This window comes from Rana temporaria, chromosome 10, assembly GCF_905171775.1.
Source record: "Rana temporaria chromosome 10, aRanTem1.1, whole genome shotgun sequence".
Classification (NCBI taxonomy): domain Eukaryota; kingdom Metazoa; phylum Chordata; class Amphibia; order Anura; family Ranidae; genus Rana; species Rana temporaria.
In genome coordinates this window covers 43018574-43041125 of record NC_053498.1, presented here as the reverse complement: position 1 = coordinate 43041125, position 22552 = coordinate 43018574, and positions in this window count along the sequence as shown.

Sequence of the window (22552 nt, the reverse complement as noted above, 5' to 3'; positions counted from 1 at the left end):
TTATATTTTCATATTTCTTTTTATATATGCATATGTATGTATGGGAATGAACAATACTGCTTATTTTCCTTGATAAGATTTATCAGATATTGTTTTAAAGTTTTATAAACCCAGCATTGAAAATATGAAGAAGCAGATATTACCTTGTAAAAGTTACCATTTGAAATGGAGTAACAAAAGGACATGTTATTAAGAACAGATGTAATCCTCCCCACTCTCCACTCTTCGCTCTCACTCCCAAACCACCCCTCCCTTCTAGATTCCTCAGTTGTGACAGGAAAAGCCTTCCCCCTCCCCCTTCTTTTCACTGATCTCCTGAAAGCTTGTGTGACGTTTGGAAGGAAATGTGCAGAGCTGAATGAACTTTTTTACACTGGATGATGTGGGCAGCATGCCCAAACATGGACTTCCATCTCCTTGCTCCTAGACAGTCCCTACCATTGTCTGAAATCAAGATGGCGCCTGGACCTTAGGAATGTCTGCCATGTGCTACACGCGTCACAAGGGGGTGGGTGAGGGGATGGGTAAGTGAGAGTAAAATGTATAATGTGAACCTATCAAATGTGCTTGTGTGCGTGATGTCATATTGTTTATAAAAGGACCAATAAATGGGTTTGGCCTTCCTGTTGTTGGGACCGAGCTAGAGGTGAGCATGTAAATCTTTCTTTGTCTGTAGATTGCATTTGTCTCACCCATAGTAATTTGAAATCAGCCGCAGAAATGGTTAGCCCTGAGATTGTCAGGAAATTAAGTAATGAGTCTCTTTTAGGCTACCCCCCCTTTCTTTTCCCTTGGGGCGGAAGGAGGGGTGGTGGGTTCAGGCTTGGGGAGATTCACCCTAGGTTCCCCTTACCTTTGCATGGCTGGAGCTGGTTTCTGCTGGAGCAGGCTCTCTTCCCTCCGCTTCCGACATTCTCTGTGTCACCAGGGTGCGTTGTGCTGTCTCTACAGCATGTGCAGCTCCTCCAGCCTCTGCCTGGCTCCATTTCATAGTACGCAGCCGGAACAGGAAGCCGTGACCCCGGAAGTGCATGCCCCCGTTGCCGGAATGACTTCACCCGCCCTCTGCAACGTGCGTTCCCGATACCCGGCGTGGCTGCGCCTTGGAATCCCCATCCCGTGCTGCCATACACATGCTGCGGTATGGGACGGCTGGCTTGCGCACCTCCTCTCACCGCACTCGGTGATGAAATGGAGCCCCCTCGACCTACACCTGTGCTCAGGGATGCGAGGGTGGCCAACGTCTGACAGGTTAGTAACCTGTTTGTCCCAGGACGCCTCTGCTCCCTTTCTGGACAGTCTTGCCTGAGCCTCCCTGGCTCTCCTGGCAGGTTCCTGCTGGTGTCTCCCCTCTGGAGGAAACACAAATAACTGAGGAGCCAGCAGGGAAGGAGGAAATTTATAGAAGGCTGGCGCGGTGTTTCCTACAGAGGGGAGGAGCCAAGGTCTCTCGTGGCTGTCCTGAAAGATGATTAGGGGAAACTATGTAAATTAAGGTAATCCAATGCCCCCCCACCAGAACTAGTGTGTGTCCCCCCCCCCGAAAATTTCTGGGCGGGTCATAAAAAAACAGGGTGTGGCCTTGACAGGAAGGGTTGGGTCATTTTTCTATTAGGAGGTGCAGAAGTTTAGTCAGGCCTAGGGCAGCACAAAACCTAAATATAATACTGCATATTAGTGCTTATTTAGACAGGATCCGATTTACAGCATGTTTTTAGATTGTGGGAGGAAACCCACGCAGGCACAGGGAGAACATGCAGGTGGTGTCACAGGTGGGATTCGAACCAGCGACCCTTGTTGCTGCTGGGTGAAAGTACTATCCACTACACCACTGTGCTGAACGAACATGATTGCGGCTGGAAGCATGAGATCAGTGTTTTTTTTCCGATCTCATGCTTTCCAGCCTGGAGGACAGATGTGGGGTCTTATTGACCCCGCCTCTCTCCATAAAGAGGACCGGTCACACACTATTCCTATTACAAGGGATGATTACGTTCCTGGTAATAGAAATAAAAGTAATAAAGAGCAGAACTAAAAAAAAATTATGTAAAAAAATAAAAAAATAAAATAAAACGCCCCTGTCTCTAGTAGCTCGCACTCAGAAGCGAACGTGCATGTAAGTCCCGCCCACATATGTAAACGCCGTTCAAACCACACATGTGAGGTATTGATGCGTGCATTAGAGCGAGAGCAATAATTCTAGCACTAGACATCCTCTGTAACTCTAAACTGGTAACCTGTAAAAAAAATTCAAGCGTCGCCTATGGAGATTTTTAAGTCCCGAAGTTTGGCACCATTCCATGAGTGTGTACAATATTAAAGCGGTATCTATTTACTTGGTGTAACATCGTCTTTCATATTATTCCTAAAAATTGGGCCAACTTTACTGTTTTGTTATTTTTTAATTCTTGAAACCATTGGACAGGTCAAATAAAATGTATTTCTGTTCAGCATACACACCCGTGTGGTTTGGCCAATTAATTTTCCACACGTAGGCCGCAATGGAGTCTGTCAGGAAAACTGAAAATTTATTATCAAATACTTACCGTAACTTTCCTTTCCTGATGGACTCCATGGGAGATGGAGTTCCCACCCTAAATGGTAATTTAAAAGGGAAAGTAAGTGTCCAAGAGTCGGCTAGTTACGGAACACAGTATTGAGAGGTGAGCTGACTTTTATGGGTAAGGGGTCCTATAGAATTGGAGAGGAGGCGGGGTTAAACCAAACGTAGGCTGCCATGGAGTCCACCAGGAAAGGAAAATTACGGTAAGTATTTGATAATAAATTTTCCATTATAATGTTTGGGGGTCCTGAGTAATTTTCCAGAAACGCAATATAATTTTTACATGATCCTTCAGAAGAAGTGCCAGAATAGGCGCGGTATGGAAGTGGTTAAAGTGAAACAATAAAAGTGAAATATTCCTTTAAATTTCATACCGGGGGGGGTATAGTATGCATGTGAAGTAGTGCATGTTTCCCATGCTTAGAACTGTCCCTGTACAAGATGTAATTTCTGAGGAAAAAATAAGTAATTTAAAAGTACTCCTGGCTATAAAGAATACAGAGAACAAACATTGCTCAAAAAAAATAAAAGGTCTGGTATATATATTAAGGGGAACCCCGCCGTCAAATGAAAAAAAATGATGTGGGGGTTCCCCCCAAATATCCATACCAGGCTCTTCAGGTCTGGTATGGATTTTAAGGGGAACTTCACCCCAAATTAAAAAAAAAATGGCGTGGATTTCCCCCAAAAATCCACACCAGATCCCCTTATCCGAGCATGCAACCTGGCCAGCCACAGGAAAAGAGAGGGGGACGAGAGAACGCCCACCCTCCTGAACTGTACCAGGCCACTTGCCCTCAACATGGAGGATTTTTTGGGGTCCCCCCAAAAGCACCTTGTCCCCATGTTGATGGGGACAAGGGCCTCATCCCCACAACCCTGGCCAGTGGTTGTGGGGGTCTGCGGGCGGGGGGCTTATTGGAATCTGGAAGACCCCTTTAACAAAGGGGACCCTCAGATCCCGCCCCCCCTGTGTGAAATGGTAATGGGGTACATTGTACCTCTACCATTTCACCAAAAAAATGTGTCAAAAGTAAAAAAACACAATAGCCGGTTTTTTATAATTCCTTTATTAATGTCTTCTTTCCGCGCTTCTTCTCCCATCTTCTCCGATGACCCCGCCCCCCTCTGACGCACATGTACTACACAGGGACTTCCCTATGGCTTTCCCCGTGGCATCAGTGGGGGGCGCAGTTACCGGATGATGCCGCGTCCTCAGTAATAAAAGAACTGTCAGAAGAACAGGAGCGTCACACAGCGGGAACTTCAATTGGAAGCGGGTCGTCCGGAGAACCAAGCGGGGAAGAAGAAGCCGGTGCAAGATGCGGACGAGAAGACCGAAGGAAGGAGCAGAGGAAGAAGATGATGACGGAAGAAACCGGAATGCACAAAAGAAGAAGATGTGGACGAGAAGATCCAAGAAAGAAGCAGAGGAAAAAGAAGATGAAGGAAGAAAGCCGAATGAATGAAGAAAAGAAGAAGATGGGAGAAGAAGAAGCGCGGAAAAAAGCCATTAATAAAGGAATTGTCAAAAACCGGCTATTGTGTTTTTTTTTTTTTACATTTTTGACACTTTTTTTGGGTGAAATGGTAGAGGTACAGTGTACATCATTACCATTTCACACAGGGGGGGGGGGCGGGATCTGGGGGTCCACTTTGTTAAAGGGGTCTTCCAGATTCCAATAAGCCCCCCGCCCGCAGACCCCCACAACCACCGGCCAGGGTTGTGGGGATGAGGCCCTTGTCCCCATCAACATGGGGACAAGGTGCTTTAGGGGGACCCCAAAGCATCCTCCCCATGTTGAGGGCATGTGGCCTGGTACGGTTAAGGAGGGGGGCGCTCTCTCATCCCCCCTCTTTTCTGCAGCCAGCCAGGTTGCGTGCTCGGATAAGGGGTCTGGTGTGGATATTTGGGGGGAACCCCACGTAATTTTTTTTATTTGACGGCGGGGTTCCCCTTAATATCCATACCAGACCTGAAGGGCCTGGTAATTGAATTTGGGGGGACCCCACGCTTTTTTTTTATGAATGAATTTTCTCTGAATTGCCAGGAGCCGTCAATTCATTATAGCCGCGAGTCATTTTTAAATTACATTTTCCACCAGAATGTCATTTTGTGCAGAGACAGTTCTAACCACGGGAAACACGCGCTAATTTACAGGCATATTATACACCCCCCTAGGTACGAAATTAAAAGGAATATTTCACTTTTATTGTTGCACTTTAAGCATTATTAAATTCACTGCTCCCGAAAAAACAGCCAATTTAAAAAAATAAATAAAAATACATTGATACATGTCCCCTGGGGCAGGACTCGGGTCCCCAAACACTTTTTAGGACAAAAACTAGCATATTAACCTTTAAAAATTAACACTTTTGATTTCTCCCATAGACTTCTAAAGGGAGTTTGGCGGCTTTACATATTTGTTGCATTGCGCCCTCTGCTGCGCCGGTTCATATGCCCAATTAATGCACCAATTAAACCATGAACCAGCGCAGCGCATTGTTTTTAGTAAATCAGCCCCACTGTGTATACCTAGCTCCTGTCATGACCTTGCAGTAATACTTTTATGACCTGTCTGTCTCTTACCTTGTCTGTGTATCAGCCTTAGGGCTTGCTCTCTCACACCTGCATGGTTAAGTAATCTTCCCTCAGTGTGGCTCCACCCTAGCCTCAACAGGAACCATTATTTAACACTGTGTTCTCCCAGCCTGCCTTGCCGTGCAATATTGTGTGTTTGGTTTCCTGTTTGCCATAGGCTCTACATTTGTCTCTGTTACCGATCTTGAAGTGTTCCCAACCATCCCCGCTTGCTTGTGACCCTGACCTTTGGCGCATTCTCGACTATCTGTCTGCCTGTGACCCTTGACCTTTGGCTTGTTCACTGTTTATCGTTGTCTGCTTGTCGCCCCGACCATTAGCTTATCCTACTATAGCCTACCGTGAGCGTGAGCTGAAAGACCCTGGGGGCCGCGACTAGAGATGGAATAGCGGTTCGCGGCGGTCCGCTATTTTACATTGAGAAGAACTTTGACCCATGACACATCCATCAGGTGGTACAGGACAGCCAATTGAGACATTTCAGCACATGGACATACCCCCTACCTTATATATAGACCTGATCTGGTGGCTATTTTACATTCTGCTGTTTGTCAGTGTAGGGAGAGGTTGCTGTGCTGTGTGGAGCAGGGACAGGCTGTAGTACTAGTGACACAAATCGTTAGCTAACAGGTCCACAAAAGTCCTTTTTAAGGACTGGTATAAGTGTACTATTGTTTGATGTGAAGTATATAGGGGTGTAATACACTTACAATATACTTTTTGTCAGTGTATGGAGAGGTTGCTGTGTGTGGAGCTGGGACTGACTGTAGTGACATAAATCGTTACCTAACAGGTCCACAAAAGTCCTTTCAAGGACTGGTATAGGTGTACTATTGTTTGGTGTGAAGTATATAGGGGTGTAATACACTTATAATATACTTTCTAATATAGAAAGCATATTATAGTGGATTTGTATTGTGCAGCATTGTGACTGGTGGTGTATTTGGGTACTGCAGAATTTTTGCCTCTTTCGCTGCGTTACCTCTGCTACACACAGTGACAAAATGTCCTGAAAAAAAAGTTTCATAACTGGTGCGATAAACCAGTGGCCCCCCAAAACGACAGATTGAAGTGGGGTGTTATATAAAAATATACTTTCATAATAGTGCATTTGGATACTGCAGAATTTGTGCCTCTTTCGCTGCGTTACCTCTGCTACACACATTGACAGCATTTCTTGAAAAAAAGTTTCATAACTGGTGCGATAAACCAGTGGCCCCCCAAAATGACACATTGAAGCGGGGTGTTGTATACCTTCTTCCACATATACTGCGCTTCTCTAGAGACTTTTGTCACAGGGTCATTTGAAAAAATGACAGGCAGAGGAAGAGGCAGGCCCTTCCGCAGGGGTAGGGCAGGAGCACCAGGCCAGAGCCAAAGTGGCACAATGTTAATTCAATTACGTCAAAGGACGCACCACCAACACCACCACCACATACCCTCCACTTGAGTCACAGGAATTATTTTCTGATCCATCAGAAGACATTTCCGATGTGCAGCCATTCTTGGCATTGGAAGAGGAGGTAGCAACAGCCGCAACTCAGCAGTCTCACAAAATCAGTCCCAGATCAGCCCAAGGAGGTTGGTGACTGCTGTTGCTGCCTACTCCGAGATCTCTATTGTTAGTGATGGGGAAGGGGACGTCGATGGTGACGTGTCTACAGACGTCACGTGGGTGCCTACAAGAGAGGAAGAGGAGGGGAGTTCAGAGGGAGAGATGGACCAGCAGATAGGGAGGAGAAGCAGGCCGAGCTTACATTGCACAGGAGGGACAAACCAGACTCCTAATGTATCAGGAGCGAGCCATCAACCATGTACAGTCACATCTGGCGCTCCCAGGACCCGGCCCATGGCTCCGCAGTGTGGGCTTTTTTTAACGTGTCTGCTGCAGACAATGGTGTTGCGATCTGCAGCCTTTGCAGTTAACGGATAACCCTCTTGCCTTTCAGCTTTGTGGTCACAGGCATATCAGTGACTAAAACCGCTCAATTTGACAGTTGGTAAATTGGTGTGCGACAATGGTGCCAATCTGCTGAGCGCACCGAAAGAGGGCAAAATTACACACGTGCCATGCATGGCACACATCCTGAACTTGGTCGTGCAGCGATTTGTTACCCAAATACCCTCCAGAACATCTTGCGGCAGGCCAGAAAAATCTCTGCCCATTTCAGAAGATCTTACACGGCCATGGCTCGCCTTGCTGACATTCAGCGGTGACACAACCTGCTCGTCAGACGTCTTATTTGTGACTGCCCGACGCGATGGAACTCAACCTTGTACATGCTTGATAGGCTGCTCCAGCAGAAACGTGCAGTTAACGAATACCTGTACGAACTCTGCTGCAGAACAGGTTCTGGGGAGCTTGGTTTTTTTTCTAGATATGTGCATTCCCGTTTGTACGAATGTTATTTTCGTACCCGCAGAATAATGTGTACATACGAAAAAATGTAAGCACCAAAATACGAAAACGACGGGATTACGAATGAGTCGCATAACGAACAACCGCAAATACGAACAAACGATCCGACGAAAATACGACAAAACGAAAACGGCAAAAGAACGAATATGACATCTATAACAAAAGACTTGCATTCTGTATTTTGTTTGAATCCTTGTTCTGTTCGTATTTTGATCTTCAGTCGTATGTTCATATGACATCTAACAAAAGATTTTCATTCTGTATTTTGTTTGAATCCTTTTTCTGTTTGTATGTTCATATGACATCTTATAACAAAAGATTTGTATTCTGTATTCTGAATTCCTTTTTTCTGTTCCTAATTTGGTTTCAAAATACAGAATGCAAATCTTTTGTTATAAGATGTCATTTTCGTTTTTTTGAATGGACAGTGAGTGTAGTTAGTGAAGCAGCTTCTCTTTTGTGCCGAGTACAGTAGTACAGTAAAGCCAAATAAACTTTTCTGTGGATTTTCGTCTGAAGGGAGAGATCAGTTGGCCAGACTTTTGAACCTGGAACCCAAAAATGGTTTTCTGATGGAGTTTAAAAACGAACGAACGTTCGATAAAACGATCGTTTTTATGTTTGTTGTTAAAAAAGTCTGACCAAGTGTATGGGGCTTAACAATAGTGAATATGGATGAGCCGCGTGTTGAAAGTGCCGCGAATCCCGCGATATATTTACGAAAGTACAAAATGACGAAAATTCACGAAAATTATTGTCTAACAAGTAACAAACATGAATTAAACAGAATAACGAACCATCCCGCGTGTACGAAAATAAAACGGTAACCAAAATACGAAACGATCGGAATACGAAAAAATCGCGTTGTACGAAAAACGAACGGGAACGAACAGGAAAACGGGCGTCTTACGAAAAACGAACTGGAACGAACCTACGGAACGGTACGAAACGGAACAAAAAAAAACGCTCATGCGCGACTCAGGCAGACTTCTGCGGCCATTTGATGAGATCACTAAACTGGTCAGTCGTAGTCCGCCATCAGTGACATCGTACCTTACGCCTTCTTTCTGGAGCGTGCATTGCGTTGTGTCATTGATCAAGCCGTCGAGGAGCAAGAGCAGGAAAATGAGGAAGTCGCAATGCTGGATGAATTCCCAGGGGGGGGCTACTCCACCTGAGACAAGTCAACAACAGGAGTCTGAAGAGGAGTCAGAGAAGGATGGTGACGGGGCGGATAAGGAGGAGCAAGAAGAGCATGCTTTAAACCTTTCTGGGATCCCTGGTGTTGTCCGTGGATGGGGGAGGAGAACGAGGACGACATTATCCTGGATGATAAGCAGGAGCCAGGCCATTACACCGCTTCCAGTTTAGTGCAAATGGGGGCCTTCATGCTCCAGTGTTTTAAGATTGACGCCCGTATAAAAAGCATAAAGGGCAAGGACCAGTACTGGGTAACAACATACTTAGACCCCCGGTACAAACAAAACATGGCGGAAAAGTTACCACCATCACAGAGGGCTATCAGAATGCAGCACTTCCAGGCCTTGCTTAGAGAAATGCTGCATTCTGCTTTTGCGTGCGCTGGCAGAGAAATTCCACTCACAGAGAAACAGTTGTGGGTACCAATCCAACAGCGTCTGCAAGAAGAGGGCGGTTTGAAGACTAATGTTGGTCACTAATGATATGAGATCATTCTTTCAGCCAACCCATCGACAGCTGTCCTCCGGATCCAGCATCAGGGAACGCCTAGACCGACAGGTGTCTGACTACATCGGGGTTAACGGCAGATGTGGATGCACTGAGAAGTGATGAGCCCCTGGACTACTGGGTGGGCAGGCTTGACCTCTGGCCAGAGCTTGCACAATTTGCAATGGAACTGTTGGCTTGCCCCTCATCCAGTGTCCTGTGCGAAAGGACATTCAGCGCAGCAGGGGGGGTCGCGACCGATAAGCGCACTCGCCTAGCTCACAACAGTGTTGACTACCTCACATTTTTAAAAATGAATGAGGCATGGATCTCGGAGGAATTTAACACATGTGACCAGTAGACCATGTTTGATTCAAATTTCTCATGACAGGCCACAAATATCCACGACCACCCATAACAATTCATGGTCCCTGTCCATGGTAAATACAGCGGCATAAAAGGCCTTTTATGTCCATTGAATGCCACATTTTTGGGGCCTGCACTTATTTATCCAGTGCATGCCTAATGTACCCGGGATTGCAGGAGCACGCACCCCCGGCCAGGAGGGCCACGAGGTGGTCGGACGACCGACCAAGGATCAACGACTCCGGTCCAATGGCTAATTTTTGGGGCCTGTAATGGGCGGCACTTACTTCTGTATCCGGTGAATGCCTAATGTACCACCAGCCACAGAATACAAAGTTGTTTTCTGTCAGGTGAACGCATGTGGGCTAATTTTTGGAGCCTGTAATTGGCGATACTTACTTTTGTATCCGGTGAATGCCTAATGTACCGCCAGCCACAGAATAAAAAGTTGTTTGCTGTCAGGTGAACGCCCGTCGGCTAATTTTTGGGGCTTGTAATGGCCGGCACTTACTTCTGTATCCAGTTTTTCGCTTAATACTTCTGGTAGGTCAGTGTCCATGTTGTGGGACTATTTGTGCACAGCTAGTAAGTATTTTGTGACTGCAAATCTGACCTGCAGGTTTTTAATGTTCGCCTGCCATTAAAGTCAATGGGGCCTGCCGCGAACTTGCGGTTCGCTAAATTTTGCGGTTAGCATTCGCGAACCATCCTGTCAGATGTTCGTCCGTTACTAGATTTGGGCACCACTCCTGAATCCGGGGACACTCAGGCTCCGGAGACAGTGTCCTCAATCTGGGGACTGTCCCAGAAAAACTGAGACATCTGGTCACCCTATCTTTACCACGTGATCAGCCGTGTCCAATCACGGCTGACAGGAGCAAGTAGAGGAGAACCGATCAACTGCTCTCCAGACAGGGGGGGTCTGTGCTGATTGTTTATTAGCGCAGCCCCCCCTTGGATTCCACCCAGGACCACTAGGATGGCCATCCACACTGGACCAGACCACCAGGGAAATGCAGATATGTGCCCAGGCAGCTACCAATCAGTGCCCACCCACTATGCCTACCACTGCCAGTGCCACCAGGGATACCCATTAGTGTCACATCAGTGCCACGTATCATTGCCTATCAGTGCGCAGTAGCGCCACCTATCAGTGCCACCCATAAGTACCTTTCAGTGCCCATCAGTACCCACCAGTGCCGCCTATCAGTGCCCATTATCAATGACCGTGAGTGCCTATCAGTGCCACCTCATCGGTGCCCATCGGTGAAGGAGAAAACATACTTATTTACAAAAATTTATAACAGAAACAAAAGGAAAAAAAAATGTTTCCACAATTTTGGTATTTTTTTATTTGTTTAGCAAAAAGTTTAAACGTAGAGGTGATCAAATACCACCCAAAGAAATCTCTATTTGTGGGAACAAAATGAAAAAAAAAAGTTGTTTGGGTACACTGTAGCATGACCACGCAATTGTCATTTAAACAGCAACAGCGTAGAAAGCTGGAAATTGGCTTGGGCAGGAAGGGGGGTAAGTGCCTGGTATTGAAGTGGTTAAAAAAAAATAGTAGGGCAGACACGGAACACATGCCACTACGCATATGCAATCCTGCCACCACCATCTTGGATTCTGGAATGGGAGTTGTTTATATCATTTGAAGTGCCTGTTTGTCATCTCTCCATTGTAAATGCATTTACCACATTAAATTGGTGTTTTAAATGGGATTACACTATGGAGAGCGTGTCTTTTTGTTTTTCATGATTTTGGGCCAGATTCACAAAGAGATACGACGGTGTATCTACAGATACACCATCGTATCTCTGACGTAAACTGGTCCTATCTATGCGCCTGATTCATAGAATCAGTTACGCATAGATAGGGCTAGATCCGACAGTGTTACAATGTGTTACACTGTCGGATCTTTTTTTCAATTTAAAAATGGCGCCGGGGGCGTTCCCGCTGATTTACGATAAATATGTAAATCAGCGAGATACGCAAATTCACGAACGTACGCGGACCCGTCGCAGTGTTCTTACGTCGTTTCCGTAGCGGTTTTCCGTCGTATACTTACCCCTTCTTTTATCAGGCGCAGCCAATGTTAAGTATAGCCGGCGTTCCCGCGTCGAATTTGAATTTTCCTACGTCGTTTGCGTACGCCGATTCACGAACACGCGCGTCGCAAGTCCCGCTCACGTCGCAACCACTGACGTCCTAGTGACGTCAGTGGGAGCAATGCACACCGGGAAATTCCCCGGACGGTGCCTGCGCATTTAAATCGGCGCGGGAACGCGCCTGATTTAAATAGTACACTCCCCTAGCCGCGGAATTTGAATTCCGCCGGGGGATTTAGGATCCGCCGTCGCAAGTTTGAAGGTAAGTTGTTTGTGAATTAGCCACTTGCCTCCTAAACTTGCGGGAGCGGATCTTAATTCACGTAGAACGAGCGGATCTATAGATCCGCTGCGCTACGTGAATCTGGCCCACTATGTCCAACTGAATATGTATTCACTGCAATCTATTACAACGCAGCAGTACCATTATTTGACATGTGGTTTTGCTGAATATCTTGGATTGATACACAAGTGCTGGTTGACCACTCCTAATTGAGTGTCATAATATTCTGGTAAGCCTCCTGTTGCACAAATAGATTTTGAGGAGAACCCTAATGCCAAAAAACAATACAGCACAGGGTCCCCTCAAAAATCCATACCAGACCCTTATCTGAGCATGCAACCAGGCACGTCAGGAAGGAGGGAGATGAGCAAGCTCCCCCCATACCAGGCCACACGCCCTTAACATGGTGGGTGGGTGCTTTTTTGACGGGGACGAGGGCCTCTTCTCAACAACCCTGGGTGTTGTTTTTGGGCGTCTGTGGGCAGGGGGCCCCCAGATCCCACCCCCTTATGTGAATGAGTATGGGGTGCATTGTACCCCTACCCTCTCACCCCCAAAAAATGCAGTGTAGTTTAAATAAAAACAAGAGATGGTTTTAACAAGTCCTTTATTAAAAATCTTCCTCCAGTCTTCTTTGCCTGATCTTCTCCGCCGCCGACCCAGTTCTCCTCCGACACGGTCTCCCACCATTGTGCCAGCTCCGCTCCCTGACGATTCTCATATAGCCATTGGAGGGGGGGGGGGGCCATCTGGTGACATTCCATTAGAAGATTTTTAATGACTTGTGAAACCCGTCTCTTGTTTCTATTTACACTACACTGCCTTTTTTGGAGGGAGAAAGGGTAGGGGTACATACTCATTCACATGGGGGGATTGGTATGGTCCCCCCACTTTTCTGACCTGCATGCTTGGATAGGGGTCCAATATGGATCTTGGGGGAGGGCGTAGGGGGTTCCTCTCAAAGTCCATACCATGCATTTTTTTTTCATTTTGGCGTGGTGTTCCCTTTCAAGATCCATACCAGACTCCAAGTGCCTGGTATGGATCTTGGGGGCGGGGGGCATGCATTTTTTTTTTGGCATGAGTTCCTCTTCAAGATCCTCAGAGCAGAAGTCACACCACAAGTCAGATCATAATAGTCTGACTTGGATGCGACTTCCATTCAAATCAATGGGCTGAAAGTTGGATCAGTTAAGATGGCTCTCATAGGGAACCATTGATTTTGACATGTCAAAAAAAGACAAAACACCAAATTGCGTTTAGCAGAGCCAGATGTTGCTACATCTGAAACACTGGTCTTCAGAATGCGCGGGCCCTGGGTTATTTTTGCAGCTCGAAAAAGCATATGCCACTTACAGCTCCTAAAAGCCTGTGTGTGCATGAGGCCATACGTTGCCCTTTATGACGTGGCACTGTGGGCACACGCACCCACCACAAGCTCCATGAGTGTAACAGCAGGTCCTATTTGCACCAGGAGTCTTACAGAGAACAGGGAAATGCCAATGTAAACAAGCATTTTCCCATTCTGCCTAGTGACAAGTTCACTGATCACCACTCCGTCTAATCGGAAGCGGTGATCGGTGTTTTGTCACACGTCTCCCATCCCCCCCTACGGTTAGAACACATCCTTAGGACACACTTAACCCCTTCACTGCCAGTGTCATTTATTTTTGCAATTTTATAAACTGCAGATCGCTCTTCCAAGGGCAAAATTTGTGTAAACAAGCTCAAAAGGTTTTACAGGGAGATGGGTGTAAGGGGGAAGATACTGGGCCAGCACAGATAGTCGAGATTAATATTAAAGAGATTCTGACTGATCCAACTGAGAATTGTAGATAAAGAAAAACCATGTGTTAAAATTAAATCTACAGTCACTTACTTTTCTTGTCCAAATACACGTTTTTATTAGTCATGTCTTCTTCCTGAAGAGACTGTAGGTCATGACACAGGAATCATTCACCCTCCCATTCCCAGGTGCACATTTTAAATTAAATGCAATCAATCAGTGATCACCCTTCAGAGTATTTTGGTCCACTCCCTCCTATGTACTTGTATAAAGATGGCCATACACTATGCAACCTGATTGTGTATATAGTAAAAAGAGTGATCCCTGATTGATTTAGTTTCATTTACGTGCACCTGGGAATGGGAGGGTGGATGATGCAGGGTGTGTACTAATGAGATCAGCTGGTCAACTCTTTCCTGTGTCATGACCTCAAGTCTGATCATGAAGAAGACATAACTAATGAAAATGTCTGGAAATGTAGATTTATGCCGCGTGCACACATCAGAAATCCCGACAACAAACGTTCGATGGAAAAAAGAAATGCTCCTGGACTGCCGCACTCAGACGATTTATTTGAAACAAAAGAGTCTGCACCTGTCAGTACTACAGGGCGGGAGCACAGCATAGGTCGCAGGGCTTGGAGCGGTACTCTTTTTCAACAAATGTTCGATGTGAGCTTTTTGTCAGAAATTCCGACCGTGTGTAGGCTCCATCGGACATTTGCTGTCGGAATTTCTGACAACAAAAGTTCTTGTCGGAAATTCCAATCGTCTGTATGCACAAAAATCCTACACATGCTCGGAATCATTGAACTTAATTTTTCTTGGCTTGTTGTAGTGTTGTACGTCACCACTAGGGTTGTTCGGATATCACTTTTTTAAGACCGAGTACAAGTACCGATACTTTTTTTTAAGTACTCGCCAATACCGATACTTTTTTTAATCTCATGTGACATGTTTTTTTTATCTTTAACAATTTGTTTTTAATTTTTTACAATTTTTTTTATTTATAATGCATTCTTTTTTTTAAGGGGGTGTCTGTTTTTTTCTTTAATTTTTTTTGTTTTCTACAATAATTTTTTTTATTCTTTTGTTTTTTTATTCGGTATCGGGACAACCCTAGTCACCACATTCTTGACGTTCGTCCGCTCCCCCCCCCCCCCCCCCATCTATATTGCCTGGAGCCAGCAAGACATTACAGCTGCGAGCAAGTTTAAATGAATTTTTTTCCCTTTAGAAATGTCATTATTGCTGCAGCATGCGTTCTATACATCGTACAGATGCGCTACTTAACAGGCAGACTAAGGGGTCATCTCCCAGGCACGATATTTAAAAGGAATTCAAATTTTTATTGTTTCACTTTAAGCATCATTAAAAACATCATGGCTTCTTTAAAAGCGATTGTTTTAAAAACGTTTTTGCTTTGATACATGTCTCCCTAGAGCAGGTCCCCATACACTTTTTATGGCAATTACTTGCATATAAGGCGCCTTTCACACGGGCGGCTGTTTTGCCGCAGATAAAAGCATGTTTATGTTTTGCTGGAATTCAAGACTCCAGGCACAGCGATTAGCACAGTGCTTTTAGCTGCGGTTGCGTTTAGCCGTGGCACGATATTGAACGGGGATCCGACTTGGATCCCTGCCAATACTAAGCACTGTGTTTGGTATGAATCTTGAGGGGGAACTCCACGCCGAATTTCAAATAAAAAACCGGCATGGGATCCCCCTACAAGAGCATACCAGGCCCTTGGGTCTGCTATGGATTTTAAGGAGACACCCCGTACGCCAAAAAAAATCCATACCAGACCCGTATCTGAGCAGCAGCCCGGCCGGTCAGGAAAGGGGTGGGGACGAGGCTCCCGGATTCTAATAAGCTCCCCTCCCGCAGACCCCGACAACCAACGGCCAGGGTTGTCAGAAAGAGGCCCTGTCCTCATCAACATGGGGACAGGTGCTTTGGGGTGGGGGGGCCACAGGGCACCCCCCTGCCCCAAAGCACCTACCCCCCCCATGTTGAGGGCATACGGCCTGGTACGGTTAAGGAGGGGGGCGCTCGCTCGTCCCCACCCCTTTCCTGACCAGCTGCTGCTCGGATACGGGTCTGGTATGGATTTTGGGGGGGAAACCCACGTCGAAGCGTACGGGGTGTCTCCTTAAAATCCATAGCAGACTCAAGGGCCTGGTATGCTCTTGTAGGGGGAACCCATGCCGGTTTTTTATTTGAAATTTGACGTGGAGTTCCCCCTCAAGATTCATACCAAACGCAGATGACAAAGTGCACTGCGGTTACCTGCGGTTATGTGCCGATAGCTGCGGGATTTCGCAGCTGGACGCATTGTGATCTATTTTTTCTATCCACACAAAACTGCGGAGAACAAAACCGCAGGTAACCGTAGTGTGTGAATGAAGTCATAGGAAAGCATTGTGTGCTTCTAGCTGCGGTAAAATCCGCAGCTAAAAGCACCATTCTATCCGTCCGTGTGAAAGAGGCCTAAGCCTTTAAAATGAGGACTTTTGAGTTTTCATGTTCCTGTCCCATAGAGTTTGCTTGTTCGCTAGAACTTTTTGCCTGTTCAAGAGGTTCTGATGCGAACTGTACCAGGGGGTGTTTGGCCCATTCGTAGTAAAAACAAACACATTCTCCCCTTAAATTCGACAATCCATCTTTTATTTTGTTAGTCTCTCAAGACTGTCAAGTAACACAAAAACTGTACATAATGACCCAAGACAGTGCAAAGGCCCCAGCGCAGTGTGCCTTGGTCTTCAATCTGCTTCTTCTTGTTGGCTGCACAGGGCTAAGCCAACAACAGCTGTTATCGGAATTCACCTTCTCTTGCCAAACAGCCTGCTGTTTATTAGCAGCACAGTAAACACACAAGGAAAAAAAACGATTCACGTCCTTATCAACCATAGAAGCACTAGGGAGCAATGCATTCAACTGCTAGAACATCATAGCATTTGTGTACCTGCACACAGGAATAAAATACAACAAATAAATATTCTCATGTATCAACAGAATAGGGTCAGACTGGCATTTTGAGTGTCAGTGTTTGTACCAATATTATAGCTGAATTCTTCTTTTAAATAGATTGAGAGAAGGGTTGCTAAATGAGACCCCTGCTGGGCCTATGGAGTACCATTTGGCTACTCTGCCTAAAACTGAATGACCCATCATAGCAGATAAACTGCTTTAACAAGTTGTATATAGTGCTTTGTGCACCAAGGACTGTAGCTCTCTAGCCAAAATGTCAAAGCTACTCTTGTGAAATAAATGCACTTTGATTAAACCACATTTCCACTGAATTACAAATTCTTTGGCTATTGCTTTAAAAAAAGATGGTTAGTCTAAAGCACAAACCCATTCTTCGACTAAAAAAAATAATAAAAAATAAATGAAAAATAAAATGTTGAAAAAATACTGCATCCAGTCTTCAAAATAATGTATTTGATTACCATATGACCAAATCTAGATGAACATCTTGGCAAATGTTTTTTTTTTTTTGGAAGTCCTTTGACAGCTGTATGTCCTTCCTGCAGTTCGATATATCCACCAGGGAAAATCTTGTCTGCACAATATGGTTTTTATTATGAGCACAATCACTGTAAAGGGCTATGCAGTTGGTAGGAACCAAATGCATTCCTAAACCACCAGGTTTATCCTCATACACTAGCCTCTCAACCAGGGTTCTGTGGGACCCTTGAGTTCCTCCAGAGGTTGTTAGGGGTTCCATTATCAATGAGTAATGTCAGCCTCTCAGAAAAGTAACCACTGATGCAAGTGATCGTTTTAGTCATCTGTAAAAGGGATTTTTCCTACTGACTGAAAGGTAAAAATGGCCCTCTTCCCACTGACCATTTATGGCAATTTATCAGTAATTATCAGGAGGGATTCCCTGAGACCAAAATATATGTCAAGGGTTCTTCAGTGTTAAAAAGATTCAGAGATTCAGAAAGGATGAGCTGCACTATAAAAGTTATAAGGAAAATCAGGAGACATTTAGGATCAAATGGGTATTAGTAATCCCCTTTCTCACTGTTGGCTTCTAAAAATGCTACAGTGGCTATGCATCAACAGTTATCATGGGCCCATCCTCAAAACAGGATCCCCCATCTTAGCTATTTGGTCACCATGCCATCTTTTGTAGAACAGTAGTAGTAGTTCTGTCCATCCAGGGTTAATATATGAAGAAGAGTCAAACGCAAAAAGGGGTCTTTGGTAGTTCAATTGGCAGATGAGCCCAATGTGGTTGTTCAAAGGATAAGCACGGGTCATCTAGTATTAGCCGATAGTGAGCTACACGTGGGAAACAATTATTGGCCACTCAGTGGAATGTAGAGTTTGTGGCAGCAATGTCATCTAGGTGGATCATGTAGGCTGATGTAGTACTAAACACATAGATGACATACAGTATATGAGTGTGCTGTGCTGGAGACATTTCATACTGGAGACTTCCATTTATTTTTAAATACCTTTTGTATCTATATGTAATCCCTTTCTTTAATTTTGATTCTTGGTCTCCTGCCCCACAGGTGTACTCTATCTCTGGGATTTCAAGATCCAACTGTGTGGGAGGTGTCTACACACCAATTCCAAAAAATTATATTGGTGGATGTTTTTTTTCAATTCTCCTCTTAAAACACAGGCTTGGATTTTGTTAATTTTGCTATGACTAAGCAGCCAACAATGTGAAACGTGTTAGCCACTTCCTGTTTTTTCCACATATGATTTTAACTGTATTGCCTTGGACCTTACAGGGAGTGCAGAATTATTAGGAAAATTTGTATTTTGACCACATCATCCTCTTTATGCATGTTATCTTACTCCAAGCTGTATAGGCTCGAAAGCCTACTACCAATTAAGCATATTAGGTGATGTGCATCTCTGTAATGAGGTGTGTGGTCTAATGACATCAACACCCTATATCAGGTGTGCATAATTATTGGGCAACTTCCTTTCCTTTGGCAAAATGGGTCAAAAGAAGGACTTGACAGGCTCAGAAAAGTCAAAAATAGTGAGATATCTTGCAGAGGGATGCAGCACTCTTAAAATTGCAAAGCTTCTGAAGCGTGATCATCGAACAATCAAGCGTATCATTCAAAATAGTCAACAGGGTCGCAAGAAGCGTGTGGAAAAACCAAGGCGCAAAATAACTGCCCATGAACTGAGAAAAGTCAAGCGTGCAGCTGCCAAGATGCCACTTGCCACCAGTTTGGCCATATTTCAGAGCTGCAACATCACTGGAGTGCCCAAAAGCACAAGGTGTGCAATACTCAGAGACATGGCCAAGGTAAGAAAGGCTGAAAGACGACCACCACTGAACAAGACACACAAGCTGAAACGTCAAGACTGGAAATATCTCAAGACTGATTTTTCTAAGGTTTTATGGACTGATGAAATGAGAGTGAGTCTTGATGGGCCCCGTGGCTGGATTGGTAAAGGGCAGAGAGCTCCAGTCCCACTCAGACGCCAGCAAGGTGGAGGTGGAGTACTGGTTTGGGCTGGTATCATCAAAGATGAGCTTGTGGGGCCTTTTCGGGTTGAGGATGGAGTCAAGCTCAACTCCCAGTCCTACTGCCAGTTTCTGGAAGACACCTTCTTCAAGCAGTGGTACAGGAAGAAGTCTGCATCCTTCAAGAAAAACATGATTTTCATGCAGGACAATGCTCCATCACACGCGTCCAAGTACTCCACAGCGTGGCTGGCAAGAAAGGGTATAAAATAAGAAAATCTAATGGCATGGCCTCCTTGTTCACCTGATCTGAACCCCATTGAGTACCTGTGGTCCATCAAATGTGAGATTTACAAGGAGGGAAAACAGTACACCTCTCTGAACAGTGTCTGGGAGGCTGTGGTTGCTGCTGCACGCAATGTTGATGGTGAACAGATCAAAACACTGACAGAATCCATGGATGGCAGGCTTTTGAGTGTCCTTCCAAAGAAAGGTGGCTATATTGGTCACTGATTTGTTTTTGTTTTGTTTTTGAATGTCAGAAATGTATATTTGTGAATGTTGAGATGTTATATTGGTTTCACTGGTAAAAATAAATAATTGAAATGGGTATATATTTGTTTTTTGTTAAGTTGCCTAATAATTATGCACAGTAATAGTCACTTGCACACACAGATATCCCCCTAAAATTGCTAAAACTAAAAACAAACTAAAAACTACTTCCAAAAATATTCAGCTTTGATATTAAATGAGTTTTTTGGGTTCATTGAGAACATGGTTGTTCAATAATAAAATGAATCCTCAAAAATACAACTTGCCTAATAATTCTGCACTCCCTGTATTTTATTTCTACAATAAAGATGCCTTTGAATGTTGTGCGTCAGCAAATTTAGGTCTAGTTACACCAGAAGATGATTATGAAACCTGACTGCTAAGGGAACCCTTTGATCCACAGCCTTCTGCTTTCAAATATGAGACCTGATTAGATACTATGGGCTACAGCTTAATTTTTGCTCCAATTTTTATAAAATGGTTCACCTTTCTGCCCTATATGTACAAAGTCCTAAAAAGGAAAGGAGTGAAATGTTTTAAAAAAAAAAAAAAAAAATATTGTGTTTGTGTTCATTATACTTCAGATGATACTTTAATGCAATCCAAATTGATAAAGTATTAATGTCAGTAGGAGTTTGTAATTTTCTAATTTATGGAAAGAACATTTCCCAGCAGCACCTTTTCTAACCGTAACAGCATATCTGAAATACCGAAAAATGTCTTTACCCAGATGAATATAGGGGATGATTAAATACAAAAGGAATATTGTCCTGAAGTCTACCTCCCTGCCAGTCTGCCCACTGCTGCTCTCATGGATGTTGTGACAGACTCACCCGGTACATTCCCGGACCCTCGTATAAAATCATCCTATGTCCACTCGGGGCATAGGATGACTGAGAAATGATATCTTGGACTACCTGAGATGGGATTATTATGCAATTATTATCCACAATAAATTCCAGGATATCTGTAAAGAACTATTTACTGTTTGTTGATTCTGAACTCAACAGGTTAATTGTAAGAGTGACTCATTCATACTGTTGGGACACATACTGTTAGATGCGAATGTCCTCACCTCCAGCCATCTGTCTGTTCTGTGCCAATTGACCCTGCCAATGTGTGAAGATGTCCTGTGTTTACACTTATGATAATGTGTATTGTATAGCAGGTGAGCGAGGAGACTGGACGTCTACTCTGAAAGGTCATATCTATGAGTCGCCTAGTCTAGGTAAATGATTAGTTAATTAGCTCATGTTAATTTATGTTCTGGTTACCTCCTCTTTAAACTGTATATAAGGTTGTATTCTTGGTTCTATTAAACACTCCATGATTAGCAGACAAACAAGTCTCGTCTCGTTGTGTGCTTGAGAGCAGCTGGAATATCTGATATCTATTTTCAGACTGATAGGAAGCGGTATATGACGGAAGCACTCAAGCCGAGTGTGGGACGTTCTGTTACAGATGTCATTGCATACATCACAGCCATAATTTGGAGTTGGAGAAGAGGACTGGAGTATCAGCTGCAGCAAGATCGTAAGGCAAGTTTTCTTCTCATCCCTCAGTAAAACAAGTGTTATCTTCATCAGCTGGGGAGGAAAGATCCATTTATGTTTGGAGTATCCATTGAACTTTTTTTTCCTCCTAGTTTTTTTTGCCTAAGTTTGTATGAATTACTATATCATAGGGAAAATTAAATTGTAGAGAAAAATATTACATGCAGGTATCTTTACCATTTATAGGAATTAAGCATTTCAAGATAATTAGGTCTCAAGTATTAAAACTAATCCAAGGGACAGCAAGTAAGATGATTGTCCTTGTCAACCATTCATACCCTAGCTTTCACTTTTGTAGTGGTTGCTGTAAAAAGCTATTTGGCTGCTTTAGACAGCTGTAGTATTTAAATGTTCTCACTCTAACTGGTGGCCATGGATGCAGTTAAAAATCAAGAGATCCATTGATTCTACATAATCATCTTTTGATCCTGCTCACAACGCCAACAATGATTGCTTTGCCCATGGATACTTTCTATTAATTCCTATGTACTGACAGATGATTAATGGTATGTTTTTCCATACTTGATTTTGGTTTAAAATTATTTACTACGTACAGTCCCACATTAACCTTTTTAAATATCTTATTCAAACTAACGAGATTTCTAATACATTGTACATTATGTGCCAAACATGGCTGTTCTCAGAGCTAGCCTTTCCATAGGCACGGTTGGTCTGACTCTAGGCAGAGAGGGGAGTCTATGGTGTTCTTTATAGGAAATCAATCCTACATGATGCCTTTATCTGTTCATCACACAGTGCAGTAAATAAATTAAGTGTTGTCAGGCAGAAGGAAGGTACATTTTGTGGCTGAAAAAAACGTTTAAATATTGTAGAAGCAATAAGAGAGTCATAGCAAAGATCAATATAAGACAGGAGTATGGAGAAGGATTGTCCTACATAGACCCCATGCAAGAGACACTCAGTCTAGAACCAGCACAATATCTTTTAAATAAATAGCTATATCTGAATATAGCTGCTTTTTTTTTTTTTTTTTTTTTTTTTTTTTTTTTTTAAAAAGGTTTTAGAAAAATGAAATCAACATGCATCAAAAAGCAAAAAGTCAGGTTAAATTTGTTTTGAATTCACACATTGCATCTTCTTGCCTTGTCTTCATATATTAACTTTATCTGGTCACAAAACCGTTGGTACAGGTATTTATGCAAATCTGTCAACCATGCAC